Source organism: Capricornis sumatraensis, chromosome 10 (assembly GCF_032405125.1).
Source record: "Capricornis sumatraensis isolate serow.1 chromosome 10, serow.2, whole genome shotgun sequence".
Classification (NCBI taxonomy): domain Eukaryota; kingdom Metazoa; phylum Chordata; class Mammalia; order Artiodactyla; family Bovidae; genus Capricornis; species Capricornis sumatraensis.
In genome coordinates, this window is record NC_091078.1 from 42,263,741 (window position 1) to 42,289,949 (window position 26,209).

General features: G+C 71.2%; 13 non-coding genes across 13 annotated transcripts; all 13 read left to right on the forward strand.

Moving 5' to 3' along the window:
• Positions 1-166: 166 nt before the first annotated feature.
• On the forward strand, positions 167-285 carry LOC138087945 (5S ribosomal RNA). Its single transcript, XR_011145545.1, has one exon. It is a non-coding gene; the product is annotated as a 5S ribosomal RNA (ribosomal RNA).
• A 1,966-nt stretch (positions 286-2,251) lies between these two features.
• Positions 2,252-2,370, forward strand: LOC138087946 (5S ribosomal RNA). The gene has a single exon (XR_011145546.1). It is a non-coding gene; the product is annotated as a 5S ribosomal RNA (ribosomal RNA).
• A 1,952-nt stretch (positions 2,371-4,322) lies between these two features.
• LOC138087947 (5S ribosomal RNA) lies at positions 4,323-4,441 on the forward strand. Its single transcript, XR_011145547.1, has one exon. It is a non-coding gene; the product is annotated as a 5S ribosomal RNA (ribosomal RNA).
• Positions 4,442-6,410: 1,969 nt separating this feature from the next.
• Positions 6,411-6,529, forward strand: LOC138087948 (5S ribosomal RNA). Its single transcript, XR_011145548.1, has one exon. It is a non-coding gene; the product is annotated as a 5S ribosomal RNA (ribosomal RNA).
• A 1,966-nt stretch (positions 6,530-8,495) lies between these two features.
• On the forward strand, positions 8,496-8,614 carry LOC138087949 (5S ribosomal RNA). Its single transcript, XR_011145549.1, has one exon. It is a non-coding gene; the product is annotated as a 5S ribosomal RNA (ribosomal RNA).
• Positions 8,615-10,580: 1,966 nt separating this feature from the next.
• On the forward strand, positions 10,581-10,699 carry LOC138087950 (5S ribosomal RNA). Its single transcript, XR_011145550.1, has one exon. It is a non-coding gene; the product is annotated as a 5S ribosomal RNA (ribosomal RNA).
• A 1,952-nt stretch (positions 10,700-12,651) lies between these two features.
• Positions 12,652-12,770, forward strand: LOC138087952 (5S ribosomal RNA). The gene has a single exon (XR_011145551.1). It is a non-coding gene; the product is annotated as a 5S ribosomal RNA (ribosomal RNA).
• A 1,969-nt stretch (positions 12,771-14,739) lies between these two features.
• Positions 14,740-14,858, forward strand: LOC138087953 (5S ribosomal RNA). Its single transcript, XR_011145552.1, has one exon. It is a non-coding gene; the product is annotated as a 5S ribosomal RNA (ribosomal RNA).
• Positions 14,859-16,811: 1,953 nt separating this feature from the next.
• LOC138087955 (5S ribosomal RNA) lies at positions 16,812-16,930 on the forward strand. Its single transcript, XR_011145554.1, has one exon. It is a non-coding gene; the product is annotated as a 5S ribosomal RNA (ribosomal RNA).
• A 1,964-nt stretch (positions 16,931-18,894) lies between these two features.
• On the forward strand, positions 18,895-19,013 carry LOC138087956 (5S ribosomal RNA). Its single transcript, XR_011145555.1, has one exon. It is a non-coding gene; the product is annotated as a 5S ribosomal RNA (ribosomal RNA).
• Positions 19,014-20,965: 1,952 nt separating this feature from the next.
• On the forward strand, positions 20,966-21,084 carry LOC138087957 (5S ribosomal RNA). The gene has a single exon (XR_011145556.1). It is a non-coding gene; the product is annotated as a 5S ribosomal RNA (ribosomal RNA).
• A 1,975-nt stretch (positions 21,085-23,059) lies between these two features.
• Positions 23,060-23,178, forward strand: LOC138087958 (5S ribosomal RNA). Its single transcript, XR_011145557.1, has one exon. It is a non-coding gene; the product is annotated as a 5S ribosomal RNA (ribosomal RNA).
• A 1,966-nt stretch (positions 23,179-25,144) lies between these two features.
• Positions 25,145-25,263, forward strand: LOC138087959 (5S ribosomal RNA). Its single transcript, XR_011145558.1, has one exon. It is a non-coding gene; the product is annotated as a 5S ribosomal RNA (ribosomal RNA).
• The last annotated feature ends 946 nt before the right edge of the window (positions 25,264-26,209 follow it).

The following is a 26,209-nucleotide window of genomic DNA, read 5'->3' on the forward strand; positions in this document are numbered from 1 at the left end:
GGCCACCGGGCCGCCGGGAGTCCGGTCGCGGGTGGTGCAGCTCAAGTGCAGCGCGCGCTCCGTGGAGAGCTGGAGAGCTGCGGCCGCCGGCTGGCCCGACCGGCAGGTCAGAGCGAAAGGCAGGCGCAGCGCAGGGCTCTTAGGGCGCCTGGCGGCAGCCGCCTCCGTCTACGGCCATACCACCCTGAACGCGCCCGATCTCGTCTGATCTCGGAAGCTAAGCAGGGTCGGGCCCGGTTAGTACTTGGATGGGAGACCGCCTGGGAATACCGGGTGCTGTAGGCTTTTTGTTGTCTCTTTTTTTCCCTGCCTCCCCTCTCCTTTAGCCCCGGGCCCCAGCCGCACCGCAAGCCCCGCCTGCCGCTGGCCCCTGGCACCCCACCGCGCTCAGAGCCGCCGCCTGCCTTCCAGCCCCTCTCAGGTTGGGTGGCCGGGGCCCCGACTCCCGCTGCAGACCTGGGTTGCCTCCGCGCGGCCCGCGAGCCCCTGGGCTTTCGGCGTCCAGGAAACCAGAGGAACGGCGGGGGCGGGGGCGCGGGGGTCTCTGTCTGGGGCTCCCTTGGCAGGCCTCAGGCAATTCTGGGCGGGGCCGGGGCCACAGCCCCACCCCCAGACGCATCCTGCCAGGCAACCTCGAGGTCTCCCGCAGGCGCGGGCGCACAACACACACACACACACACACACACACACACACACACACCCTCACGCCCGCCCCCCCGCCCCCCAAACACAGACACACCCCCCGCAGCCCAGACAGGTCAAGAGCCGGAAACCACAAGTAAGGGAGACGGAGAAAGAGGGAGAGAGAGAGACAGCAAGAGGACCACACAGGCTTCCAAAGGCCCGGCCGCCACACCCTCCCCCCTCCACTGTGGGTATCCACCCGGCCCCCCAGTCGACCCGACCCCACCGTCGCCCACCGACACACTCACACGCACACTCTCTCCCACACTCAGCTTCTGGCCTGGGGGCGGGGGCTGGGTCTCGCCTCAGGGAGCCAAGCCGAAGGGGACCTTTGAGACCTCGGCTGCGAGGAAGTCTTGGGGTCCCCACGGGTGATTGCCAGCCCCAGGGCACCGCGTCCAGCCCGGGCTCGCCCGGCCCAAGGCTGACGCCCCCTCCCTTGCGCACGGGCCGCTCTCTGCGGTGTGTGACGGTCTGTGCCAGAGTGTCCGTCTCGGATGGGATGCCATCCCCTGTCCCCTGTCCGTGTCCCGCTTTCCGTCTCTCTGTCGGTCGCTCTGTGTCTCCCTCTCTCTGGCTCTCCCTCCCTGGGTGTGCCTGCGCGCTCGTGTCTGTCTGTCTGTCTGCATCTGCCTCTGCCTCTGCCTCTGCCCTCTCGCCGTCTTGGGAGCCTGTCTCTGAACCTTCATCTCTTTCCGTCTCTGTCTCTCCTGACCCCCGGGCCTCCCGTCCCTTCCTCTGGCCCCGGCCTCTCACGGGTGGGTGCTCTGGCTGTGGCCCTGGCTGACGAGCTTGCGCCGGCCGGCTGTCTCACTTGGCGTGGGTGCCTGCGAGTGTGTCTGTGTGCCTGTCCGTGTGGCTGCATGTCGCTCGTCTGCACCCTCAGCAAGGTCCTGTGCTTGGAGGGCGGCGTGGGGGCAAGGGGGGGGGGCCTCGGTGGGGCGAAGGGGCGGGGCTGACGAGCTCTGGGCGCCGGCGCTGGTGGCTCCAGGTGGGTTTGGGCACCGCGCAGGTGCCGGGCAGGATGGGCGCTCAGGGCCACGGCTGGGCTGCGCCTAGGCCCGCAGGAGGCTCAGAGGACCGCGGGCCCCAGCGGGCCCCAGCGGGCCCCGAGGCCAGACAGATCCGGGGCCACGTGGCCCTGGGCAGCGAACGCCTTGGGGAGGTGGGCGAGGGGGTGGGGGAGGGGCGGCGGCCCCCGAGCCGGGTGGTGCCTGGAGGGTCCCAGGGTGGGAGAGCGCCAAGACCTCCGCGCCCCTCACTCCACCCTCCCCCCTACAGCCCCCGGCAGGCACACCCGGCCGGCTGCTCCGGGTCCCGGAAGCCCTGTGGTCCCCCGGGCCGGGCCGGCCGAGTGTTGGCCGGGGGTGACGGGGGGCGGGGGGCGGGGCGGCGTGGGCCGGCCACCGGGCCGCCGGGAGTCCGGTCGCGGGTGGTGCAGCTCAAGTGCAGCGCGCGCTCCGTGGAGAGCTGGAGAGCTGCGGCCGCCGGCTGGCCCGACCGGCAGGTCAGAGCGAAAGGCAGGCGCAGCGCAGGGCTCTTAGGGCGCCTGGCGGCAGCCGCCTCCGTCTACGGCCATACCACCCTGAACGCGCCCGATCTCGTCTGATCTCGGAAGCTAAGCAGGGTCGGGCCCGGTTAGTACTTGGATGGGAGACCGCCTGGGAATACCGGGTGCTGTAGGCTTTTTGTTGTCTCTTTTTTTCCCTGCCTCCCCTCTCCTTTAGCCCCGGGCCCCAGCCGCACCGCAAGCCCCGCCTGCCGCTGGCCCCTGGCACCCCACCGCGCTCAGAGCCGCCGCCTGCCTTCCAGCCCCTCTCAGGTTGGGTGGCCGGGGCCCCGACTCCCGCTGCAGACCTGGGTTGCCTCCGCGCGGCCCGCGAGCCCCTGGGCTTTCGGCGTCCAGGAAACCAGAGGAACGGCGGGGGCGGGGGCGCGGGGGTCTCTGTCTGGGGCTCCCTTGGCAGGCCTCAGGCAATTCTGGGCGGGGCCGGGGCCCCAGCCCCACCCCCAGACGCATCCTGCCAGGCAACCTCGAGGTCTCCCGCAGGCGCGGGCGCACAACACACACACACACACACACACACCCTCACGCCCGCCCCCCCGCCCCCCAAACACAGACACACCCCCCGCAGCCCAGACAGGTCAAGAGCGGGAAACCACAAGTAAGGGAGACGGAGAAAGAGGGAGAGAGAGAGACAGCAAGAGGACCACACAGGCTTCCAAAGGCCCGGCCGCCACACCCTCCCCCCTCCACTGTGGGTATCCACCCGGCCCCCCAGTCGACCCGACCCCACCGTCGCCCACCGACACACTCACACGCACACTCTCTCCCACACTCAGCTTCTGGCCTGGGGGCGGGGGCTGGGTCTCGCCTCAGGGAGCCAAGCCGAAGGGGACCTTTGAGACCTCGGCTGCGAGGAAGTCTTGGGGTCCCCACGGGTGATTGCCAGCCCCAGGGCACCGCGTCCAGCCCGGGCTCGCCCGGCCCAAGGCTGACGCCCCCTCCCTTGCGCACGGGCCGCTCTCTGCGGTGTGTGACGGTCTGTGCCAGAGTGTCCGTCTCGGATGGGATGCCATCCCCTGTCCCCTGTCCGTGTCCCGCTTTCCGTCTCTCTGTCGGTCGCTCTGTGTCTCCCTCTCTCTGGCTCTCCCTCCCTGGGTGTGCCTGCGCGCTCGTGTCTGTCTGTCTGTCTGCATCTGCCTCTGCCTCTGCCTCTGCCCTCTCGCCGTCTTGGGAGCCTGTCTCTGAACCTTCATCTCTTTCCGTCTCTGTCTCTCCTGACCCCCGGGCCTCCCGTCCCTTCCTCTGGCCCCGGCCTCTCACGGGTGGGTGCTCTGGCTGTGGCCCTGGCTGACGAGCTTGCGCCGGCCGGCTGTCTCACTTGGCGTGGGTGCCTGCGAGTGTGTCTGTGTGCCTGTCCGTGTGGCTGCATGTCGCTCGTCTGCACCCTCAGCAAGGTCCTGTGCTTGGAGGGCGGCGTGGGGGCAAGGGGGGGGGGTCTCGGTGGGGCGAAGGGGCGGGGCTGACGAGCTCTGGGCGCCGGCGCTGGTGGCTCCAGGTGGGTTTGGGCACCGCGCAGGTGCCGGGCAGGATGGGCGCTCAGGGCCACGGCTGGGCTGCGCCTAGGCCCGCAGGAGGCTCAGAGGACCGCGGGCCCCAGCGGGCCCCAGCGGGCCCCGAGGCCAGACAGATCCGGGGCCACGTGGCCCTGGGCAGCGAACGCCTTGGGGAGGTGGGCGAGGGGGTGGGGGAGGGGCGGCGGCCCCCGAGCCGGGTGGTGCCTGGAGGGTCCCAGGGTGGGAGAGCGCCAAGACCTCCGCGCCCCTCACTCCACCCTCCCCCCTACAGCCCCCGGCAGGCACACCCGGCCGGCTGCTCCGGGTCCCGGAAGCCCTGTGGTCCCCCGGGCCGGGCCGGCCGAGTGTTGGCCGGGGGTGACGGGGGGCGGGGGGCGGGGCGGCGTGGGCCGGCCACCGGGCCGCCGGGAGTCCGGTCGCGGGTGGTGCAGCTCAAGTGCAGCGCGCGCTCCGTGGAGAGCTGGAGAGCTGCGGCCGCCGGCTGGCCCGACCGGCAGGTCAGAGCGAAAGGCAGGCGCAGCGCAGGGCTCTTAGGGCGCCTGGCGGCAGCCGCCTCCGTCTACGGCCATACCACCCTGAACGCGCCCGATCTCGTCTGATCTCGGAAGCTAAGCAGGGTCGGGCCCGGTTAGTACTTGGATGGGAGACCGCCTGGGAATACCGGGTGCTGTAGGCTTTTTGTTGTCTCTTTTTTTCCCTGCCTCCCCTCTCCTTTAGCCCCGGGCCCCAGCCGCACCGCAAGCCCCGCCTGCCGCTGGCCCCTGGCACCCCACCGCGCTCAGAGCCGCCGCCTGCCTTCCAGCCCCTCTCAGGTTGGGTGGCCGGGGCCCCGACTCCCGCTGCAGACCTGGGTTGCCTCCGCGCGGCCCGCGAGCCCCTGGGCTTTCGGCGTCCAGGAAACCAGAGGAACGGCGGGGGCGGGGGCGCGGGGGTCTCTGTCTGGGGCTCCCTTGGCAGGCCTCAGGCAATTCTGGGCGGGGCCGGGGCCCCAGCCCCACCCCCAGACGCATCCTGCCAGGCAACCTCGAGGTCTCCCGCAGGCGCGGGCGCACAACACACACACACACACACACACACACACACACACACACACCCTCACGCCCGCCCCCCCGCCCCCCAAACACAGACACACCCCCCGCAGCCCAGACAGGTCAAGAGCGGGAAACCACAAGTAAGGGAGACGGAGAAAGAGGGAGAGAGAGAGACAGCAAGAGGACCACACAGGCTTCCAAAGGCCCGGCCGCCACACCCTCCCCCCTCCACTGTGGGTATCCACCCGGCCCCCCAGTCGACCCGACCCCACCGTCGCCCACCGACACACTCACACGCACACTCTCTCCCACACTCAGCTTCTGGCCTGGGGGCGGGGGCTGGGTCTCGCCTCAGGGAGCCAAGCCGAAGGGGACCTTTGAGACCTCGGCTGCGAGGAAGTCTTGGGGTCCCCACGGGTGATTGCCAGCCCCAGGGCACCGCGTCCAGCCCGGGCTCGCCCGGCCCAAGGCTGACGCCCCCTCCCTTGCGCACGGGCCGCTCTCTGCGGTGTGTGACGGTCTGTGCCAGAGTGTCCGTCTCGGATGGGATGCCATCCCCTGTCCCCTGTCCGTGTCCCGCTTTCCGTCTCTCTGTCGGTCGCTCTGTGTCTCCCTCTCTCTGGCTCTCCCTCCCTGGGTGTGCCTGCGCGCTCGTGTCTGTCTGTCTGTCTGCATCTGCCTCTGCCTCTGCCTCTGCCCTCTCGCCGTCTTGGGAGCCTGTCTCTGAACCTTCATCTCTTTCCGTCTCTGTCTCTCCTGACCCCCGGGCCTCCCGTCCCTTCCTCTGGCCCCGGCCTCTCACGGGTGGGTGCTCTGGCTGTGGCCCTGGCTGACGAGCTTGCGCCGGCCGGCTGTCTCACTTGGCGTGGGTGCCTGCGAGTGTGTCTGTGTGCCTGTCCGTGTGGCTGCATGTCGCTCGTCTGCACCCTCAGCAAGGTCCTGTGCTTGGAGGGCGGCGTGGGGGCAAGGGGGGGGGGGTCTCGGTGGGGCGAAGGGGCGGGGCTGACGAGCTCTGGGCGCCGGCGCTGGTGGCTCCAGGTGGGTTTGGGCACCGCGCAGGTGCCGGGCAGGATGGGCGCTCAGGGCCACGGCTGGGCTGCGCCTAGGCCCGCAGGAGGCTCAGAGGACCGCGGGCCCCAGCGGGCCCCAGCGGGCCCCGAGGCCAGACAGATCCGGGGCCACGTGGCCCTGGGCAGCGAACGCCTTGGGGAGGTGGGCGAGGGGGTGGGGGAGGGGCGGCGGCCCCCGAGCCGGGTGGTGCCTGGAGGGTCCCAGGGTGGGAGAGCGCCAAGACCTCCGCGCCCCTCACTCCACCCTCCCCCCTACAGCCCCCGGCAGGCACACCCGGCCGGCTGCTCCGGGTCCCGGAAGCCCTGTGGTCCCCCGGGCCGGGCCGGCCGAGTGTTGGCCGGGGGTGACGGGGGGCGGGGGGCGGGGCGGCGTGGGCCGGCCACCGGGCCGCCGGGAGTCCGGTCGCGGGTGGTGCAGCTCAAGTGCAGCGCGCGCTCCGTGGAGAGCTGGAGAGCTGCGGCCGCCGGCTGGCCCGACCGGCAGGTCAGAGCGAAAGGCAGGCGCAGCGCAGGGCTCTTAGGGCGCCTGGCGGCAGCCGCCTCCGTCTACGGCCATACCACCCTGAACGCGCCCGATCTCGTCTGATCTCGGAAGCTAAGCAGGGTCGGGCCCGGTTAGTACTTGGATGGGAGACCGCCTGGGAATACCGGGTGCTGTAGGCTTTTTGTTGTCTCTTTTTTTCCCTGCCTCCCCTCTCCTTTAGCCCCGGGCCCCAGCCGCACCGCAAGCCCCGCCTGCCGCTGGCCCCTGGCACCCCACCGCGCTCAGAGCCGCCGCCTGCCTTCCAGCCCCTCTCAGGTTGGGTGGCCGGGGCCCCGACTCCCGCTGCAGACCTGGGTTGCCTCCGCGCGGCCCGCGAGCCCCTGGGCTTTCGGCGTCCAGGAAACCAGAGGAACGGCGGGGGCGGGGGCGCGGGGGTCTCTGTCTGGGGCTCCCTTGGCAGGCCTCAGGCAATTCTGGGCGGGGCCGGGGCCCCAGCCCCACCCCCAGACGCATCCTGCCAGGCAACCTCGAGGTCTCCCGCAGGCGCGGGCGCACAACACACACACACACACACACACACACACACACACACACCCTCACGCCCGCCCCCCCGCCCCCCAAACACAGACACACCCCCCGCAGCCCAGACAGGTCAAGAGCCGGAAACCACAAGTAAGGGAGACGGAGAAAGAGGGAGAGAGAGAGACAGCAAGAGGACCACACAGGCTTCCAAAGGCCCGGCCGCCACACCCTCCCCCCTCCACTGTGGGTATCCACCCGGCCCCCCAGTCGACCCGACCCCACCGTCGCCCACCGACACACTCACACGCACACTCTCTCCCACACTCAGCTTCTGGCCTGGGGGCGGGGGCTGGGTCTCGCCTCAGGGAGCCAAGCCGAAGGGGACCTTTGAGACCTCGGCTGCGAGGAAGTCTTGGGGTCCCCACGGGTGATTGCCAGCCCCAGGGCACCGCGTCCAGCCCGGGCTCGCCCGGCCCAAGGCTGACGCCCCCTCCCTTGCGCACGGGCCGCTCTCTGCGGTGTGTGACGGTCTGTGCCAGAGTGTCCGTCTCGGATGGGATGCCATCCCCTGTCCCCTGTCCGTGTCCCGCTTTCCGTCTCTCTGTCGGTCGCTCTGTGTCTCCCTCTCTCTGGCTCTCCCTCCCTGGGTGTGCCTGCGCGCTCGTGTCTGTCTGTCTGTCTGCATCTGCCTCTGCCTCTGCCTCTGCCCTCTCGCCGTCTTGGGAGCCTGTCTCTGAACCTTCATCTCTTTCCGTCTCTGTCTCTCCTGACCCCCGGGCCTCCCGTCCCTTCCTCTGGCCCCGGCCTCTCACGGGTGGGTGCTCTGGCTGTGGCCCTGGCTGACGAGCTTGCGCCGGCCGGCTGTCTCACTTGGCGTGGGTGCCTGCGAGTGTGTCTGTGTGCCTGTCCGTGTGGCTGCATGTCGCTCGTCTGCACCCTCAGCAAGGTCCTGTGCTTGGAGGGCGGCGTGGGGGCAAGGGGGGGGGGCCTCGGTGGGGCGAAGGGGCGGGGCTGACGAGCTCTGGGCGCCGGCGCTGGTGGCTCCAGGTGGGTTTGGGCACCGCGCAGGTGCCGGGCAGGATGGGCGCTCAGGGCCACGGCTGGGCTGCGCCTAGGCCCGCAGGAGGCTCAGAGGACCGCGGGCCCCAGCGGGCCCCAGCGGGCCCCGAGGCCAGACAGATCCGGGGCCACGTGGCCCTGGGCAGCGAACGCCTTGGGGAGGTGGGCGAGGGGGTGGGGGAGGGGCGGCGGCCCCCGAGCCGGGTGGTGCCTGGAGGGTCCCAGGGTGGGAGAGCGCCAAGACCTCCGCGCCCCTCACTCCACCCTCCCCCCTACAGCCCCCGGCAGGCACACCCGGCCGGCTGCTCCGGGTCCCGGAAGCCCTGTGGTCCCCCGGGCCGGGCCGGCCGAGTGTTGGCCGGGGGTGACGGGGGGCGGGGGGCGGGGCGGCGTGGGCCGGCCACCGGGCCGCCGGGAGTCCGGTCGCGGGTGGTGCAGCTCAAGTGCAGCGCGCGCTCCGTGGAGAGCTGGAGAGCTGCGGCCGCCGGCTGGCCCGACCGGCAGGTCAGAGCGAAAGGCAGGCGCAGCGCAGGGCTCTTAGGGCGCCTGGCGGCAGCCGCCTCCGTCTACGGCCATACCACCCTGAACGCGCCCGATCTCGTCTGATCTCGGAAGCTAAGCAGGGTCGGGCCCGGTTAGTACTTGGATGGGAGACCGCCTGGGAATACCGGGTGCTGTAGGCTTTTTGTTGTCTCTTTTTTTCCCTGCCTCCCCTCTCCTTTAGCCCCGGGCCCCAGCCGCACCGCAAGCCCCGCCTGCCGCTGGCCCCTGGCACCCCACCGCGCTCAGAGCCGCCGCCTGCCTTCCAGCCCCTCTCAGGTTGGGTGGCCGGGGCCCCGACTCCCGCTGCAGACCTGGGTTGCCTCCGCGCGGCCCGCGAGCCCCTGGGCTTTCGGCGTCCAGGAAACCAGAGGAACGGCGGGGGCGGGGGCGCGGGGGTCTCTGTCTGGGGCTCCCTTGGCAGGCCTCAGGCAATTCTGGGCGGGGCCGGGGCCCCAGCCCCACCCCCAGACGCATCCTGCCAGGCAACCTCGAGGTCTCCCGCAGGCGCGGGCGCACAACACACACACACACACACACACACACACACACACACACCCTCACGCCCGCCCCCCCGCCCCCCAAACACAGACACACCCCCCGCAGCCCAGACAGGTCAAGAGCCGGAAACCACAAGTAAGGGAGACGGAGAAAGAGGGAGAGAGAGAGACAGCAAGAGGACCACACAGGCTTCCAAAGGCCCGGCCGCCACACCCTCCCCCCTCCACTGTGGGTATCCACCCGGCCCCCCAGTCGACCCGACCCCACCGTCGCCCACCGACACACTCACACGCACACTCTCTCCCACACTCAGCTTCTGGCCTGGGGGCGGGGGCTGGGTCTCGCCTCAGGGAGCCAAGCCGAAGGGGACCTTTGAGACCTCGGCTGCGAGGAAGTCTTGGGGTCCCCACGGGTGATTGCCAGCCCCAGGGCACCGCGTCCAGCCCGGGCTCGCCCGGCCCAAGGCTGACGCCCCCTCCCTTGCGCACGGGCCGCTCTCTGCGGTGTGTGACGGTCTGTGCCAGAGTGTCCGTCTCGGATGGGATGCCATCCCCTGTCCCCTGTCCGTGTCCCGCTTTCCGTCTCTCTGTCGGTCGCTCTGTGTCTCCCTCTCTCTGGCTCTCCCTCCCTGGGTGTGCCTGCGCGCTCGTGTCTGTCTGTCTGTCTGCATCTGCCTCTGCCTCTGCCTCTGCCCTCTCGCCGTCTTGGGAGCCTGTCTCTGAACCTTCATCTCTTTCCGTCTCTGTCTCTCCTGACCCCCGGGCCTCCCGTCCCTTCCTCTGGCCCCGGCCTCTCACGGGTGGGTGCTCTGGCTGTGGCCCTGGCTGACGAGCTTGCGCCGGCCGGCTGTCTCACTTGGCGTGGGTGCCTGCGAGTGTGTCTGTGTGCCTGTCCGTGTGGCTGCATGTCGCTCGTCTGCACCCTCAGCAAGGTCCTGTGCTTGGAGGGCGGCGTGGGGGCAAGGGGGGGGGGCCTCGGTGGGGCGAAGGGGCGGGGCTGACGAGCTCTGGGCGCCGGCGCTGGTGGCTCCAGGTGGGTTTGGGCACCGCGCAGGTGCCGGGCAGGATGGGCGCTCAGGGCCACGGCTGGGCTGCGCCTAGGCCCGCAGGAGGCTCAGAGGACCGCGGGCCCCAGCGGGCCCCAGCGGGCCCCGAGGCCAGACAGATCCGGGGCCACGTGGCCCTGGGCAGCGAACGCCTTGGGGAGGTGGGCGAGGGGGTGGGGGAGGGGCGGCGGCCCCCGAGCCGGGTGGTGCCTGGAGGGTCCCAGGGTGGGAGAGCGCCAAGACCTCCGCGCCCCTCACTCCACCCTCCCCCCTACAGCCCCCGGCAGGCACACCCGGCCGGCTGCTCCGGGTCCCGGAAGCCCTGTGGTCCCCCGGGCCGGGCCGGCCGAGTGTTGGCCGGGGGTGACGGGGGGCGGGGGGCGGGGCGGCGTGGGCCGGCCACCGGGCCGCCGGGAGTCCGGTCGCGGGTGGTGCAGCTCAAGTGCAGCGCGCGCTCCGTGGAGAGCTGGAGAGCTGCGGCCGCCGGCTGGCCCGACCGGCAGGTCAGAGCGAAAGGCAGGCGCAGCGCAGGGCTCTTAGGGCGCCTGGCGGCAGCCGCCTCCGTCTACGGCCATACCACCCTGAACGCGCCCGATCTCGTCTGATCTCGGAAGCTAAGCAGGGTCGGGCCCGGTTAGTACTTGGATGGGAGACCGCCTGGGAATACCGGGTGCTGTAGGCTTTTTGTTGTCTCTTTTTTTCCCTGCCTCCCCTCTCCTTTAGCCCCGGGCCCCAGCCGCACCGCAAGCCCCGCCTGCCGCTGGCCCCTGGCACCCCACCGCGCTCAGAGCCGCCGCCTGCCTTCCAGCCCCTCTCAGGTTGGGTGGCCGGGGCCCCGACTCCCGCTGCAGACCTGGGTTGCCTCCGCGCGGCCCGCGAGCCCCTGGGCTTTCGGCGTCCAGGAAACCAGAGGAACGGCGGGGGCGGGGGCGCGGGGGTCTCTGTCTGGGGCTCCCTTGGCAGGCCTCAGGCAATTCTGGGCGGGGCCGGGGCCCCAGCCCCACCCCCAGACGCATCCTGCCAGGCAACCTCGAGGTCTCCCGCAGGCGCGGGCGCACAACACACACACACACACACACACACCCTCACGCCCGCCCCCCCGCCCCCCAAACACAGACACACCCCCCGCAGCCCAGACAGGTCAAGAGCGGGAAACCACAAGTAAGGGAGACGGAGAAAGAGGGAGAGAGAGAGACAGCAAGAGGACCACACAGGCTTCCAAAGGCCCGGCCGCCACACCCTCCCCCCTCCACTGTGGGTATCCACCCGGCCCCCCAGTCGACCCGACCCCACCGTCGCCCACCGACACACTCACACGCACACTCTCTCCCACACTCAGCTTCTGGCCTGGGGGCGGGGGCTGGGTCTCGCCTCAGGGAGCCAAGCCGAAGGGGACCTTTGAGACCTCGGCTGCGAGGAAGTCTTGGGGTCCCCACGGGTGATTGCCAGCCCCAGGGCACCGCGTCCAGCCCGGGCTCGCCCGGCCCAAGGCTGACGCCCCCTCCCTTGCGCACGGGCCGCTCTCTGCGGTGTGTGACGGTCTGTGCCAGAGTGTCCGTCTCGGATGGGATGCCATCCCCTGTCCCCTGTCCGTGTCCCGCTTTCCGTCTCTCTGTCGGTCGCTCTGTGTCTCCCTCTCTCTGGCTCTCCCTCCCTGGGTGTGCCTGCGCGCTCGTGTCTGTCTGTCTGTCTGCATCTGCCTCTGCCTCTGCCTCTGCCCTCTCGCCGTCTTGGGAGCCTGTCTCTGAACCTTCATCTCTTTCCGTCTCTGTCTCTCCTGACCCCCGGGCCTCCCGTCCCTTCCTCTGGCCCCGGCCTCTCACGGGTGGGTGCTCTGGCTGTGGCCCTGGCTGACGAGCTTGCGCCGGCCGGCTGTCTCACTTGGCGTGGGTGCCTGCGAGTGTGTCTGTGTGCCTGTCCGTGTGGCTGCATGTCGCTCGTCTGCACCCTCAGCAAGGTCCTGTGCTTGGAGGGCGGCGTGGGGGCAAGGGGGGGGGGTCTCGGTGGGGCGAAGGGGCGGGGCTGACGAGCTCTGGGCGCCGGCGCTGGTGGCTCCAGGTGGGTTTGGGCACCGCGCAGGTGCCGGGCAGGATGGGCGCTCAGGGCCACGGCTGGGCTGCGCCTAGGCCCGCAGGAGGCTCAGAGGACCGCGGGCCCCAGCGGGCCCCAGCGGGCCCCGAGGCCAGACAGATCCGGGGCCACGTGGCCCTGGGCAGCGAACGCCTTGGGGAGGTGGGCGAGGGGGTGGGGGAGGGGCGGCGGCCCCCGAGCCGGGTGGTGCCTGGAGGGTCCCAGGGTGGGAGAGCGCCAAGACCTCCGCGCCCCTCACTCCACCCTCCCCCCTACAGCCCCCGGCAGGCACACCCGGCCGGCTGCTCCGGGTCCCGGAAGCCCTGTGGTCCCCCGGGCCGGGCCGGCCGAGTGTTGGCCGGGGGTGACGGGGGGCGGGGGGCGGGGCGGCGTGGGCCGGCCACCGGGCCGCCGGGAGTCCGGTCGCGGGTGGTGCAGCTCAAGTGCAGCGCGCGCTCCGTGGAGAGCTGGAGAGCTGCGGCCGCCGGCTGGCCCGACCGGCAGGTCAGAGCGAAAGGCAGGCGCAGCGCAGGGCTCTTAGGGCGCCTGGCGGCAGCCGCCTCCGTCTACGGCCATACCACCCTGAACGCGCCCGATCTCGTCTGATCTCGGAAGCTAAGCAGGGTCGGGCCCGGTTAGTACTTGGATGGGAGACCGCCTGGGAATACCGGGTGCTGTAGGCTTTTTGTTGTCTCTTTTTTTCCCTGCCTCCCCTCTCCTTTAGCCCCGGGCCCCAGCCGCACCGCAAGCCCCGCCTGCCGCTGGCCCCTGGCACCCCACCGCGCTCAGAGCCGCCGCCTGCCTTCCAGCCCCTCTCAGGTTGGGTGGCCGGGGCCCCGACTCCCGCTGCAGACCTGGGTTGCCTCCGCGCGGCCCGCGAGCCCCTGGGCTTTCGGCGTCCAGGAAACCAGAGGAACGGCGGGGGCGGGGGCGCGGGGGTCTCTGTCTGGGGCTCCCTTGGCAGGCCTCAGGCAATTCTGGGCGGGGCCGGGGCCCCAGCCCCACCCCCAGACGCATCCTGCCAGGCAACCTCGAGGTCTCCCGCAGGCGCGGGCGCACAACACACACACACACACACACACACACACACACACACACACCCTCACGCCCGCCCCCCCGCCCCCCAAACACAGACACACCCCCCGCAGCCCAGACAGGTCAAGAGCGGGAAACCACAAGTAAGGGAGACGGAGAAAGAGGGAGAGAGAGAGACAGCAAGAGGACCACACAGGCTTCCAAAGGCCCGGCCGCCACACCCTCCCCCCTCCACTGTGGGTATCCACCCGGCCCCCCAGTCGACCCGACCCCACCGTCGCCCACCGACACACTCACACGCACACTCTCTCCCACACTCAGCTTCTGGCCTGGGGGCGGGGGCTGGGTCTCGCCTCAGGGAGCCAAGCCGAAGGGGACCTTTGAGACCTCGGCTGCGAGGAAGTCTTGGGGTCCCCACGGGTGATTGCCAGCCCCAGGGCACCGCGTCCAGCCCGGGCTCGCCCGGCCCAAGGCTGACGCCCCCTCCCTTGCGCACGGGCCGCTCTCTGCGGTGTGTGACGGTCTGTGCCAGAGTGTCCGTCTCGGATGGGATGCCATCCCCTGTCCCCTGTCCGTGTCCCGCTTTCCGTCTCTCTGTCGGTCGCTCTGTGTCTCCCTCTCTCTGGCTCTCCCTCCCTGGATGTGCCTGCGCGCTCGTGTCTGTCTGTCTGTCTGCATCTGCCTCTGCCTCTGCCTCTGCCCTCTCGCCGTCTTGGGAGCCTGTCTCTGAACCTTCATCTCTTTCCGTCTCTGTCTCTCCTGACCCCCGGGCCTCCCGTCCCTTCCTCTGGCCCCGGCCTCTCACGGGTGGGTGCTCTGGCTGTGGCCCTGGCTGACGAGCTTGCGCCGGCCGGCTGTCTCACTTGGCGTGGGTGCCTGCGAGTGTGTCTGTGTGCCTGTCCGTGTGGCTGCATGTCGCTCGTCTGCACCCTCAGCAAGGTCCTGTGCTTGGAGGGCGGCGTGGGGGCAAGGGGGGGGGGGTCTCGGTGGGGCGAAGGGGCGGGGCTGACGAGCTCTGGGCGCCGGCGCTGGTGGCTCCAGGTGGGTTTGGGCACCGCGCAGGTGCCGGGCAGGATGGGCGCTCAGGGCCACGGCTGGGCTGCGCCTAGGCCCGCAGGAGGCTCAGAGGACCGCGGGCCCCAGCGGGCCCCAGCGGGCCCCGAGGCCAGACAGATCCGGGGCCACGTGGCCCTGGGCAGCGAACGCCTTGGGGAGGTGGGCGAGGGGGTGGGGGAGGGGCGGCGGCCCCCGAGCCGGGTGGTGCCTGGAGGGTCCCAGGGTGGGAGAGCGCCAAGACCTCCGCGCCCCTCACTCCACCCTCCCCCCTACAGCCCCCGGCAGGCACACCCGGCCGGCTGCTCCGGGTCCCGGAAGCCCTGTGGTCCCCCGGGCCGGGCCGGCCGAGTGTTGGCCGGGGGTGACGGGGGGCGGGGGGCGGGGCGGCGTGGGCCGGCCACCGGGCCGCCGGGAGTCCGGTCGCGGGTGGTGCAGCTCAAGTGCAGCGCGCGCTCCGTGGAGAGCTGGAGAGCTGCGGCCGCCGGCTGGCCCGACCGGCAGGTCAGAGCGAAAGGCAGGCGCAGCGCAGGGCTCTTAGGGCGCCTGGCGGCAGCCGCCTCCGTCTACGGCCATACCACCCTGAACGCGCCCGATCTCGTCTGATCTCGGAAGCTAAGCAGGGTCGGGCCCGGTTAGTACTTGGATGGGAGACCGCCTGGGAATACCGGGTGCTGTAGGCTTTTTGTTGTCTCTTTTTTTCCCTGCCTCCCCTCTCCTTTAGCCCCGGGCCCCAGCCGCACCGCAAGCCCCGCCTGCCGCTGGCCCCTGGCACCCCACCGCGCTCAGAGCCGCCGCCTGCCTTCCAGCCCCTCTCAGGTTGGGTGGCCGGGGCCCCGACTCCCGCTGCAGACCTGGGTTGCCTCCGCGCGGCCCGCGAGCCCCTGGGCTTTCGGCGTCCAGGAAACCAGAGGAACGGCGGGGGCGGGGGCGCGGGGGTCTCTGTCTGGGGCTCCCTTGGCAGGCCTCAGGCAATTCTGGGCGGGGCCGGGGCCCCAGCCCCACCCCCAGACGCATCCTGCCAGGCAACCTCGAGGTCTCCCGCAGGCGCGGGCGCACAACACACACACACACACACACACACCCTCACGCCCGCCCCCCCGCCCCCCAAACACAGACACACCCCCCGCAGCCCAGACAGGTCAAGAGCTGGAAACCACAAGTAAGGGAGACGGAGAAAGAGGGAGAGAGAGAGACAGCAAGAGGACCACACAGGCTTCCAAAGGCCCGGCCGCCACACCCTCCCCCCTCCACTGTGGGTATCCACCCGGCCCCCCAGTCGACCCGACCCCACCGTCGCCCACCGACACACTCACACGCACACTCTCTCCCACACTCAGCTTCTGGCCTGGGGGCGGGGGCTGGGTCTCGCCTCAGGGAGCCAAGCCGAAGGGGACCTTTGAGACCTCGGCTGCGAGGAAGTCTTGGGGTCCCCACGGGTGATTGCCAGCCCCAGGGCACCGCGTCCAGCCCGGGCTCGCCCGGCCCAAGGCTGACGCCCCCTCCCTTGCGCACGGGCCGCTCTCTGCGGTGTGTGACGGTCTGTGCCAGAGTGTCCGTCTCGGATGGGATGCCATCCCCTGTCCCCTGTCCGTGTCCCGCTTTCCGTCTCTCTGTCGGTCGCTCTGTGTCTCCCTCTCTCTGGCTCTCCCTCCCTGGGTGTGCCTGCGCGCTCGTGTCTGTCTGTCTGTCTGCATCTGCCTCTGCCTCTGCCTCTGCCCTCTCGCCGTCTTGGGAGCCTGTCTCTGAACCTTCATCTCTTTCCGTCTCTGTCTCTCCTGACCCCCGGGCCTCCCGTCCCTTCCTCTGGCCCCGGCCTCTCACGGGTGGGTGCTCTGGCTGTGGCCCTGGCTGACGAGCTTGCGCCGGCCGGCTGTCTCACTTAGCGTGGGTGCCTGCGAGTGTGTCTGTGTGCCTGTCCGTGTGGCTGCATGTCGCTCGTCTGCACCCTCAGCAAGGTCCTGTGCTTGGAGGGCGGCGTGGGGGCAAGGGGGGGGGGGTCTCGGTGGGGCGAAGGGGCGGGGCTGACGAGCTCTGGGCGCCGGCGCTGGTGGCTCCAGGTGGGTTTGGGCACCGCGCAGGTGCCGGGCAGGATGGGCGCTCAGGGCCACGGCTGGGCTGCGCCTAGGCCCGCAGGAGGCTCAGAGGACCGCGGGCCCCAGCGGGCCCCAGCGGGCCCCGAGGCCAGACAGATCCGGGGCCACGTGGCCCTGGGCAGCGAACGCCTTGGGGAGGTGGGCGAGGGGGTGGGGGAGGGGCGGCGGCCCCCGAGCCGGGTGGTGCCTGGAGGGTCCCAGGGTGGGAGAGCGCCAAGACCTCCGCGCCCCTCACTCCACCCTCCCCCCTACAGCCCCCGGCAGGCACACCCGGCCGGCTGCTCCGGGTCCCGGAAGCCCTGTGGTCCCCCGGGCCGGGCCGGCCGAGTGTTGGCCGGGGGTGACGGGGGGCGGGGGGCGGGGCGGCGTGGGCCGGCCACCGGGCCGCCGGGAGTCCGGTCGCGGGTGGTGCAGCTCAAGTGCAGCGCGCGCTCCGTGGAGAGCTGGAGAGCTGCGGCCGCCGGCTGGCCCGACCGGCAGGTCAGAGCGAAAGGCAGGCGCAGCGCAGGGCTCTTAGGGCGCCTGGCGGCAGCCGCCTCCGTCTACGGCCATACCACCCTGAACGCGCCCGATCTCGTCTGATCTCGGAAGCTAAGCAGGGTCGGGCCCGGTTAGTACTTGGATGGGAGACCGCCTGGGAATACCGGGTGCTGTAGGCTTTTTGTTGTCTCTTTTTTTCCCTGCCTCCCCTCTCCTTTAGCCCCGGGCCCCAGCCGCACCGCAAGCCCCGCCTGCCGCTGGCCCCTGGCACCCCACCGCGCTCAGAGCCGCCGCCTGCCTTCCAGCCCCTCTCAGGTTGGGTGGCCGGGGCCCCGACTCCCGCTGCAGACCTGGGTTGCCTCCGCGCGGCCCGCGAGCCCCTGGGCTTTCGGCGTCCAGGAAACCAGAGGAACGGCGGGGGCGGGGGCGCGGGGGTCTCTGTCTGGGGCTCCCTTGGCAGGCCTCAGGCAATTCTGGGCGGGGCCGGGGCCCCAGCCCCACCCCCAGACGCATCCTGCCAGGCAACCTCGAGGTCTCCCGCAGGCGCGGGCGCACAACACACACACACACACACACACACACACACACACCCTCACGCCCGCCCCCCCGCCCCCCAAACACAGACACACCCCCCGCAGCCCAGACAGGTCAAGAGCGGGAAACCACAAGTAAGGGAGACGGAGAAAGAGGGAGAGAGAGAGACAGCAAGAGGACCACACAGGCTTCCAAAGGCCCGGCCGCCACACCCTCCCCCCTCCACTGTGGGTATCCACCCGGCCCCCCAGTCGACCCGACCCCACCGTCGCCCACCGACACACTCACACGCACACTCTCTCCCACACTCAGCTTCTGGCCTGGGGGCGGGGGCTGGGTCTCGCCTCAGGGAGCCAAGCCGAAGGGGACCTTTGAGACCTCGGCTGCGAGGAAGTCTTGGGGTCCCCACGGGTGATTGCCAGCCCCAGGGCACCGCGTCCAGCCCGGGCTCGCCCGGCCCAAGGCTGACGCCCCCTCCCTTGCGCACGGGCCGCTCTCTGCGGTGTGTGACGGTCTGTGCCAGAGTGTCCGTCTCGGATGGGATGCCATCCCCTGTCCCCTGTCCGTGTCCCGCTTTCCGTCTCTCTGTCGGTCGCTCTGTGTCTCCCTCTCTCTGGCTCTCCCTCCCTGGGTGTGCCTGCGCGCTCGTGTCTGTCTGTCTGTCTGCATCTGCCTCTGCCTCTGCCTCTGCCCTCTCGCCGTCTTGGGAGCCTGTCTCTGAACCTTCATCTCTTTCCGTCTCTGTCTCTCCTGACCCCCGGGCCTCCCGTCCCTTCCTCTGGCCCCGGCCTCTCACGGGTGGGTGCTCTGGCTGTGGCCCTGGCTGACGAGCTTGCGCCGGCCGGCTGTCTCACTTGGCGTGGGTGCCTGCGAGTGTGTCTGTGTGCCTGTCCGTGTGGCTGCATGTCGTTCGTCTGCACCCTCAGCAAGGTCCTGTGCTTGGAGGGCGGCGTGGGGGCAAGGAGGGGGGGGGTCTCGGTGGGGCGAAGGGGCGGGGCTGACGAGCTCTGGGCGCCGGCGCTGGTGGCTCCAGGTGGGTTTGGGCACCGCGCAGGTGCCGGGCAGGATGGGCGCTCAGGGCCACGGCTGGGCTGCGCCTAGGCCCGCAGGAGGCTCAGAGGACCGCGGGCCCCAGCGGGCCCCAGCGGGCCCCGAGGCCAGACAGATCCGGGGCCACGTGGCCCTGGGCAGCGAACGCCTTGGGGAGGTGGGCGAGGGGGTGGGGGAGGGGCGGCGGCCCCCGAGCCGGGTGGTGCCTGGAGGGTCCCAGGGTGGGAGAGCGCCAAGACCTCCGCGCCCCTCACTCCACCCTCCCCCCTACAGCCCCCGGCAGGCACACCCGGCCGGCTGCTCCGGGTCCCGGAAGCCCTGTGGTCCCCCGGGCCGGGCCGGCCGAGTGTTGGCCGGGGGTGACGGGGGGCGGGGGGCGGGGCGGCGTGGGCCGGCCACCGGGCCGCCGGGAGTCCGGTCGCGGGTGGTGCAGCTCAAGTGCAGCGCGCGCTCCGTGGAGAGCTGGAGAGCTGCGGCCGCCGGCTGGCCCGACCGGCAGGTCAGAGCGAAAGGCAGGCGCAGCGCAGGGCTCTTAGGGCGCCTGGCGGCAGCCGCCTCCGTCTACGGCCATACCACCCTGAACGCGCCCGATCTCGTCTGATCTCGGAAGCTAAGCAGGGTCGGGCCCGGTTAGTACTTGGATGGGAGACCGCCTGGGAATACCGGGTGCTGTAGGCTTTTTGTTGTCTCTTTTTTTCCCTGCCTCCCCTCTCCTTTAGCCCCGGGCCCCAGCCGCACCGCAAGCCCCGCCTGCCGCTGGCCCCTGGCACCCCACCGCGCTCAGAGCCGCCGCCTGCCTTCCAGCCCCTCTCAGGTTGGGTGGCCGGGGCCCTGACTCCCGCTGCAGACCTGGGTTGCCTCCGCGCGGCCCGCGAGCCCCTGGGCTTTCGGCGTCCAGGAAACCAGAGGAACGGCGGGGGCGGGGGCGCGGGGGTCTCTGTCTGGGGCTCCCTTGGCAGGCCTCAGGCAATTCTGGGCGGGGCCGGGGCCCCAGCCCCACCCCCAGACGCATCCTGCCAGGCAACCTCGAGGTCTCCCGCAGGCGCGGGCGCACAACACACACACACACACACACACACCCTCACGCCCGCCCCCCCGCCCCCCAAACACAGACACACCCCCCGCAGCCCAGACAGGTCAAGAGCCGGAAACCACAAGTAAGGGAGACGGAGAAAGAGGGAGAGAGAGAGACAGCAAGAGGACCACACAGGCTTCCAAAGGCCCGGCCGCCACACCCTCCCCCCTCCACTGTGGGTATCCACCCGGCCCCCCAGTCGACCCGACCCCACCGTCGCCCACCGACACACTCACACGCACACTCTCTCCCACACTCAGCCTCTGGCCTGGGGGCGGGGGCTGGGTCTCGCCTCAGGGAGCCAAGCCGAAGGGGACCTTTGAGACCTCGGCTGCGAGGAAGTCTTGGGGTCCCCACGGGTGATTGCCAGCCCCAGGGCACCGCGTCCAGCCCGGGCTCGCCCGGCCCAAGGCTGACGCCCCCTCCCTTGCGCACGGGCCGCTCTCTGCGGTGTGTGACGGTCTGTGCCAGAGTGTCCGTCTCGGATGGGATGCCATCCCCTGTCCCCTGTCCGTGTCCCGCTTTCCGTCTCTCTGTCGGTCGCTCTGTGTCTCCCTCTCTCTGGCTCTCCCTCCCTGGGTGTGCCTGCGCGCTCGTGTCTGTCTGTCTGTCTGCATCTGCCTCTGCCTCTGCCTCTGCCCTCTCGCCGTCTTGGGAGCCTGTCTCTGAACCTTCATCTCTTTCCGTCTCTGTCTCTCCTGACCCCCGGGCCTCCCGTCCCTTCCTCTGGCCCCGGCCTCTCACGGGTGGGTGCTCTGGCTGTGGCCCTGGCTGACGAGCTTGCGCCGGCCGGCTGTCTCACTTAGCGTGGGTGCCTGCGAGTGTGTCTGTGTGCCTGTCCGTGTGGCTGCATGTCGCTCGTCTGCACCCTCAGCAAGGTCCTGTGCTTGGAGGGCGGCGTGGGGGCAAGGGGGGGGGGTCTCGGTGGGGCGAAGGGGCGGGGCTGACGAGCTCTGGGCGCCGGCGCTGGTGGCTCCAGGTGGGTTTGGGCACCGCGCAGGTGCCGGGCAGGATGGGCGCTCAGGGCCACGGCTGGGCTGCGCCTAGGCCCGCAGGAGGCTCAGAGGACCGCGGGCCCCAGCGGGCCCCAGCGGGCCCCGAGGCCAGACAGATCCGGGGCCACGTGGCCCTGGGCAGCGAACGCCTTGGGGAGGTGGGCGAGGGGGTGGGGGAGGGGCGGCGGCCCCCGAGCCGGGTGGTGCCTGGAGGGTCCCAGGGTGGGAGAGCGCCAAGACCTCCGCGCCCCTCACTCCACCCTCCCCCCTACAGCCCCCGGCAGGCACACCCGGCCGGCTGCTCCGGGTCCCGGAAGCCCTGTGGTCCCCCGGGCCGGGCCGGCCGAGTGTTGGCCGGGGGTGACGGGGGGCGGGGGGCGGGGCGGCGTGGGCCGGCCACCGGGCCGCCGGGAGTCCGGTCGCGGGTGGTGCAGCTCAAGTGCAGCGCGCGCTCCGTGGAGAGCTGGAGAGCTGCGGCCGCCGGCTGGCCCGACCGGCAGGTCAGAGCGAAAGGCAGGCGCAGCGCAGGGCTCTTAGGGCGCCTGGCGGCAGCCGCCTCCGTCTACGGCCATACCACCCTGAACGCGCCCGATCTCGTCTGATCTCGGAAGCTAAGCAGGGTCGGGCCCGGTTAGTACTTGGATGGGAGACCGCCTGGGAATACCGGGTGCTGTAGGCTTTTTGTTGTCTCTTTTTTTCCCTGCCTCCCCTCTCCTTTAGCCCCGGGCCCCAGCCGCACCGCAAGCCCCGCCTGCCGCTGGCCCCTGGCACCCCACCGCGCTCAGAGCCGCCGCCTGCCTTCCAGCCCCTCTCAGGTTGGGTGGCCGGGGCCCCGACTCCCGCTGCAGACCTGGGTTGCCTCCGCGCGGCCCGCGAGCCCCTGGGCTTTCGGCGTCCAGGAAACCAGAGGAACGGCGGGGGCGGGGGCGCGGGGGTCTCTGTCTGGGGCTCCCTTGGCAGGCCTCAGGCAATTCTGGGCGGGGCCGGGGCCCCAGCCCCACCCCCAGACGCATCCTGCCAGGCAACCTCGAGGTCTCCCGCAGGCGCGGGCGCACAACACACACACACACACACACACACACACACACACACACCCTCACGCCCGCCCCCCCGCCCCCCAAACACAGACACACCCCCCGCAGCCCAGACAGGTCAAGAGCCGGAAACCACAAGTAAGGGAGACGGAGAAAGAGGGAGAGAGAGAGACAGCAAGAGGACCACACAGGCTTCCAAAGGCCCGGCCGCCACACCCTCCCCCCTCCACTGTGGGTATCCACCCGGCCCCCCAGTCGACCCGACCCCACCGTCGCCCACCGACACACTCACACGCACACTCTCTCCCACACTCAGCTTCTGGCCTGGGGGCGGGGGCTGGGTCTCGCCTCAGGGAGCCAAGCCGAAGGGGACCTTTGAGACCTCGGCTGCGAGGAAGTCTTGGGGTCCCCACGGGTGATTGCCAGCCCCAGGGCACCGCGTCCAGCCCGGGCTCGCCCGGCCCAAGGCTGACGCCCCCTCCCTTGCGCACGGGCCGCTCTCTGCGGTGTGTGACGGTCTGTGCCAGAGTGTCCGTCTCGGATGGGATGCCATCCCCTGTCCCCTGTCCGTGTCCCGCTTTCCGTCTCTCTGTCGGTCGCTCTGTGTCTCCCTCTCTCTGGCTCTCCCTCCCTGGGTGTGCCTGCGCGCTCGTGTCTGTCTGTCTGTCTGCATCTGCCTCTGCCTCTGCCTCTGCCCTCTCGCCGTCTTGGGAGCCTGTCTCTGAACCTTCATCTCTTTCCGTCTCTGTCTCTCCTGACCCCCGGGCCTCCCGTCCCTTCCTCTGGCCCCGGCCTCTCACGGGTGGGTGCTCTGGCTGTGGCCCTGGCTGACGAGCTTGCGCCGGCCGGCTGTCTCACTTAGCGTGGGTGCCTGCGAGTGTGTCTGTGTGCCTGTCCGTGTGGCTGCATGTCGCTCGTCTGCACCCTCAGCAAGGTCCTGTGCTTGGAGGGCGGCGTGGGGGCAAGGGGGGGGGGGTCTCGGTGGGGCGAAGGGGCGGGGCTGACGAGCTCTGGGCGCCGGCGCTGGTGGCTCCAGGTGGGTTTGGGCACCGCGCAGGTGCCGGGCAGGATGGGCGCTCAGGGCCACGGCTGGGCTGCGCCTAGGCCCGCAGGAGGCTCAGAGGACCGCGGGCACCAGCGGGCCCCAGCGGGCCCCGAGGCCAGACAGATCCGGGGCCACGTGGCCCTGGGCAGCGAACGCCTTGGGGAGGTGGGCGAGGGGGTGGGGGGGTGGGGGAGGGGCGGCGGCCCCCGAGCCGGGTGGTGCCTGGAGGGTCCCAGGGTGGGAGAGCGCCAAGACCTCCGCGCCCCTCACTCCACCCTCCCCCCTACAGCCCCCGGCAGGCACACCCGGCCGGCTGCTCCGGGTCCCGGAAGCCCTGTGGTCCCCCGGGCCGGGCCGGCCGAGTGTTGGCCGGGGGTGACGGGGGGCGGGGGGCGGGGCGGCGTGGGCCGGCCACCGGGCCGCCGGGAGTCCGGTCGCGGGTGGTGCAGCTCAAGTGCAGCGCGCGCTCCGTGGAGAGCTGGAGAGCTGCGGCCGCCGGCTGGCCCGACCGGCAGGTCAGAGCGAAAGGCAGGCGCAGCGCAGGGCTCTTAGGGCGCCTGGCGGCAGCCGCCTCCGTCTACGGCCATACCACCCTGAACGCGCCCGATCTCGTCTGATCTCGGAAGCTAAGCAGGGTCGGGCCCGGTTAGTACTTGGATGGGAGACCGCCTGGGAATACCGGGTGCTGTAGGCTTTTTGTTGTCTCTTTTTTTCCCTGCCTCCCCTCTCCTTTAGCCCCGGGCCCCAGCCGCACCGCAAGCCCCGCCTGCCGCTGGCCCCTGGCACCCCACCGCGCTCAGAGCCGCCGCCTGCCTTCCAGCCCCTCTCAGGTTGGGTGGCCGGGGCCCCGACTCCCGCTGCAGACCTGGGTTGCCTCCGCGCGGCCCGCGAGCCCCTGGGCTTTCGGCGTCCAGGAAACCAGAGGAACGGCGGGGGCGGGGGCGCGGGGGTCTCTGTCTGGGGCTCCCTTGGCAGGCCTCAGGCAATTCTGGGCGGGGCCGGGGCCCCAGCCCCACCCCCAGACGCATCCTGCCAGGCAACCTCGAGGTCTCCCGCAGGCGCGGGCGCACAACACACACACACACACACACACACACACACACACACCCTCACGCCCGCCCCCCCCGCCCCCCAAACACAGACACACCCCCCGCAGCCCAGACAGGTCAAGAGCCGGAAACCACAAGGAAGGGAGACGGAGAAAGAGGGAGAGAGAGAGACAGCAAGAGGACCACACAGGCTTCCAAAGGCCCGGCCGCCACACCCTCCCCCCTCCACTGTGGGTATCCACCCGGCCCCCCAGTCGACCCGACCCCACCGTCGCCCACCGACACACTCACACGCACACTCTCTCCCACACTCAGCCTCTGGCCTGGGGGCGGGGGCTGGGTCTCGCCTCAGGGAGCCAAGCCGAAGGGGACCTTTGAGACCTCGGCTGCGAGGAAGTCTTGGGGTCCCCACGGGTGATTGCCAGCCCCAGGGCACCGCGTCCAGCCCGGGCTCGCCCGGCCCAAGGCTGACGCCCCCTCCCTTGCGCACGGGCCGCTCTCTGCGGTGTGTGACGGTCTGTGCCAGAGTGTCCGTCTCGGATGGGATGCCATCCCCTGTCCCCTGTCCGTGTCCCGCTTTCCGTCTCTCTGTCGGTCGCTCTGTGTCTCCCTCTCTCTGGCTCTCCCTCCCTGGGTGTGCCTGCGCGCTCGTGTCTGTCTGTCTGTCTGCATCTGCCTCTGCCTCTGCCTCTGCCCTCTCGCCGTCTTGGGAGCCTGTCTCTGAACCTTCATCTCTTTCCGTCTCTGTCTCTCCTGACCCCCGGGCCTCCCGTCCCTTCCTCTGGCCCCGGCCTCTCACGGGTGGGTGCTCTGGCTGTGGCCCTGGCTGACGAGCTTGCGCCGGCCGGCTGTCTCACTTAGCGTGGGTGCCTGCGAGTGTGTCTGTGTGCCTGTCCGTGTGGCTGCATGTCGCTCGTCTGCACCCTCAGCAAGGTCCTGTGCTTGGAGGGCGGCGTGGGGGCAAGGGGGGGGGGGTCTCGGTGGGGCGAAGGGGCGGGGCTGACGAGCTCTGGGCGCCGGCGCTGGTGGCTCCAGGTGGGTTTGGGCACCGCGCAGGTGCCGGGCAGGATGGGCGCTCAGGGCCACGGCTGGGCTGCGCCTAGGCCCGCAGGAGGCTCAGAGGACCGCGGGCCCCAGCGGGCCCCAGCGGGCCCCGAGGCCAGACAGATCCGGGGCCACGTGGCCCTGGGCAGCGAACGCCTTGGGGAGGTGGGCGAGGGGGTGGGGGAGGGGCGGCGGCCCCCGAGCCGGGTGGTGCCTGGAGGGTCCCAGGGTGGGAGAGCGCCAAGACCTCCGCGCCCCTCACTCCACCCTCCCCCCTACAGCCCCCGGCAGGCACACCCGGCCGGCTGCTCCGGGTCCCGGAAGCCCTGTGGTCCCCCGGGCCGGGCCGGCCGAGTGTTGGCCGGGGGTGACGGGGGGCGGGGGGCGGGGCGGCGTGGGCCGGCCACCGGGCCGCCGGGAGTCCGGTCGCGGGTGGTGCAGCTCAAGTGCAGCGCGCGCTCCGTGGAGAGCTGGAGAGCTGCGGCCGCCGGCTGGCCCGACCGGCAGGTCAGAGCGAAAGGCAGGCGCAGCGCAGGGCTCTTAGGGCGCCTGGCGGCAGCCGCCTCCGTCTACGGCCATACCACCCTGAACGCGCCCGATCTCGTCTGATCTCGGAAGCTAAGCAGGGTCGGGCCCGGTTAGTACTTGGATGGGAGACCGCCTGGGAATACCGGGTGCTGTAGGCTTTTTGTTGTCTCTTTTTTTCCCTGCCTCCCCTCTCCTTTAGCCCCGGGCCCCAGCCGCACCGCAAGCCCCGCCTGCCGCTGGCCCCTGGCACCCCACCGCGCTCAGAGCCGCCGCCTGCCTTCCAGCCCCTCTCAGGTTGGGTGGCCGGGGCCCTGACTCCCGCTGCAGACCTGGGTTGCCTCCGCGCGGCCCGCGAGCCCCTGGGCTTTCGGCGTCCAGGAAACCAGAGGAACGGCGGGGGCGGGGGCGCGGGGGTCTCTGTCTGGGGCTCCCTTGGCAGGCCTCAGGCAATTCTGGGCGGGGCCGGGGCCCCAGCCCCACCCCCAGACGCATCCTGCCAGGCAACCTCGAGGTCTCCCGCAGGCGCGGGCGCACAACACACACACACACACACACACACCCTCACGCCCGCCCCCCCGCCCCCCAAACACAGACACACCCCCCGCAGCCCAGACAGGTCAAGAGCCGGAAACCACAAGTAAGGGAGACTGAGAAAGAGGGAGAGAGAGAGACAGCAAGAGGACCACACAGGCTTCCAAAGGCCCGGCCGCCACACCCTCCCCCCTCCACTGTGGGTATCCACCCGGCCCCCCAGTCGACCCGACCCCACCGTCGCCCACCGACACACTCACACGCACACTCTCTCCCACACTCAGCTTCTGGCCTGGGGGCGGGGGCTGGGTCTCGCCTCAGGGAGCCAAGCCGAAGGGGACCTTTGAGACCTCGGCTGCGAGGAAGTCTTGGGGTCCCCACGGGTGATTGCCAGCCCCAGGGCACCGCGTCCAGCCCGGGCTCGCCCGGCCCAAGGCTGACGCCCCCTCCCTTGCGCACGGGCCGCTCTCTGCGGTGTGTGACGGTCTGTGCCAGAGTGTCCGTCTCGGATGGGATGCCATCCCCTGTCCCCTGTCCGTGTCCCGCTTTCCGTCTCTCTGTCGGTCGCTCTGT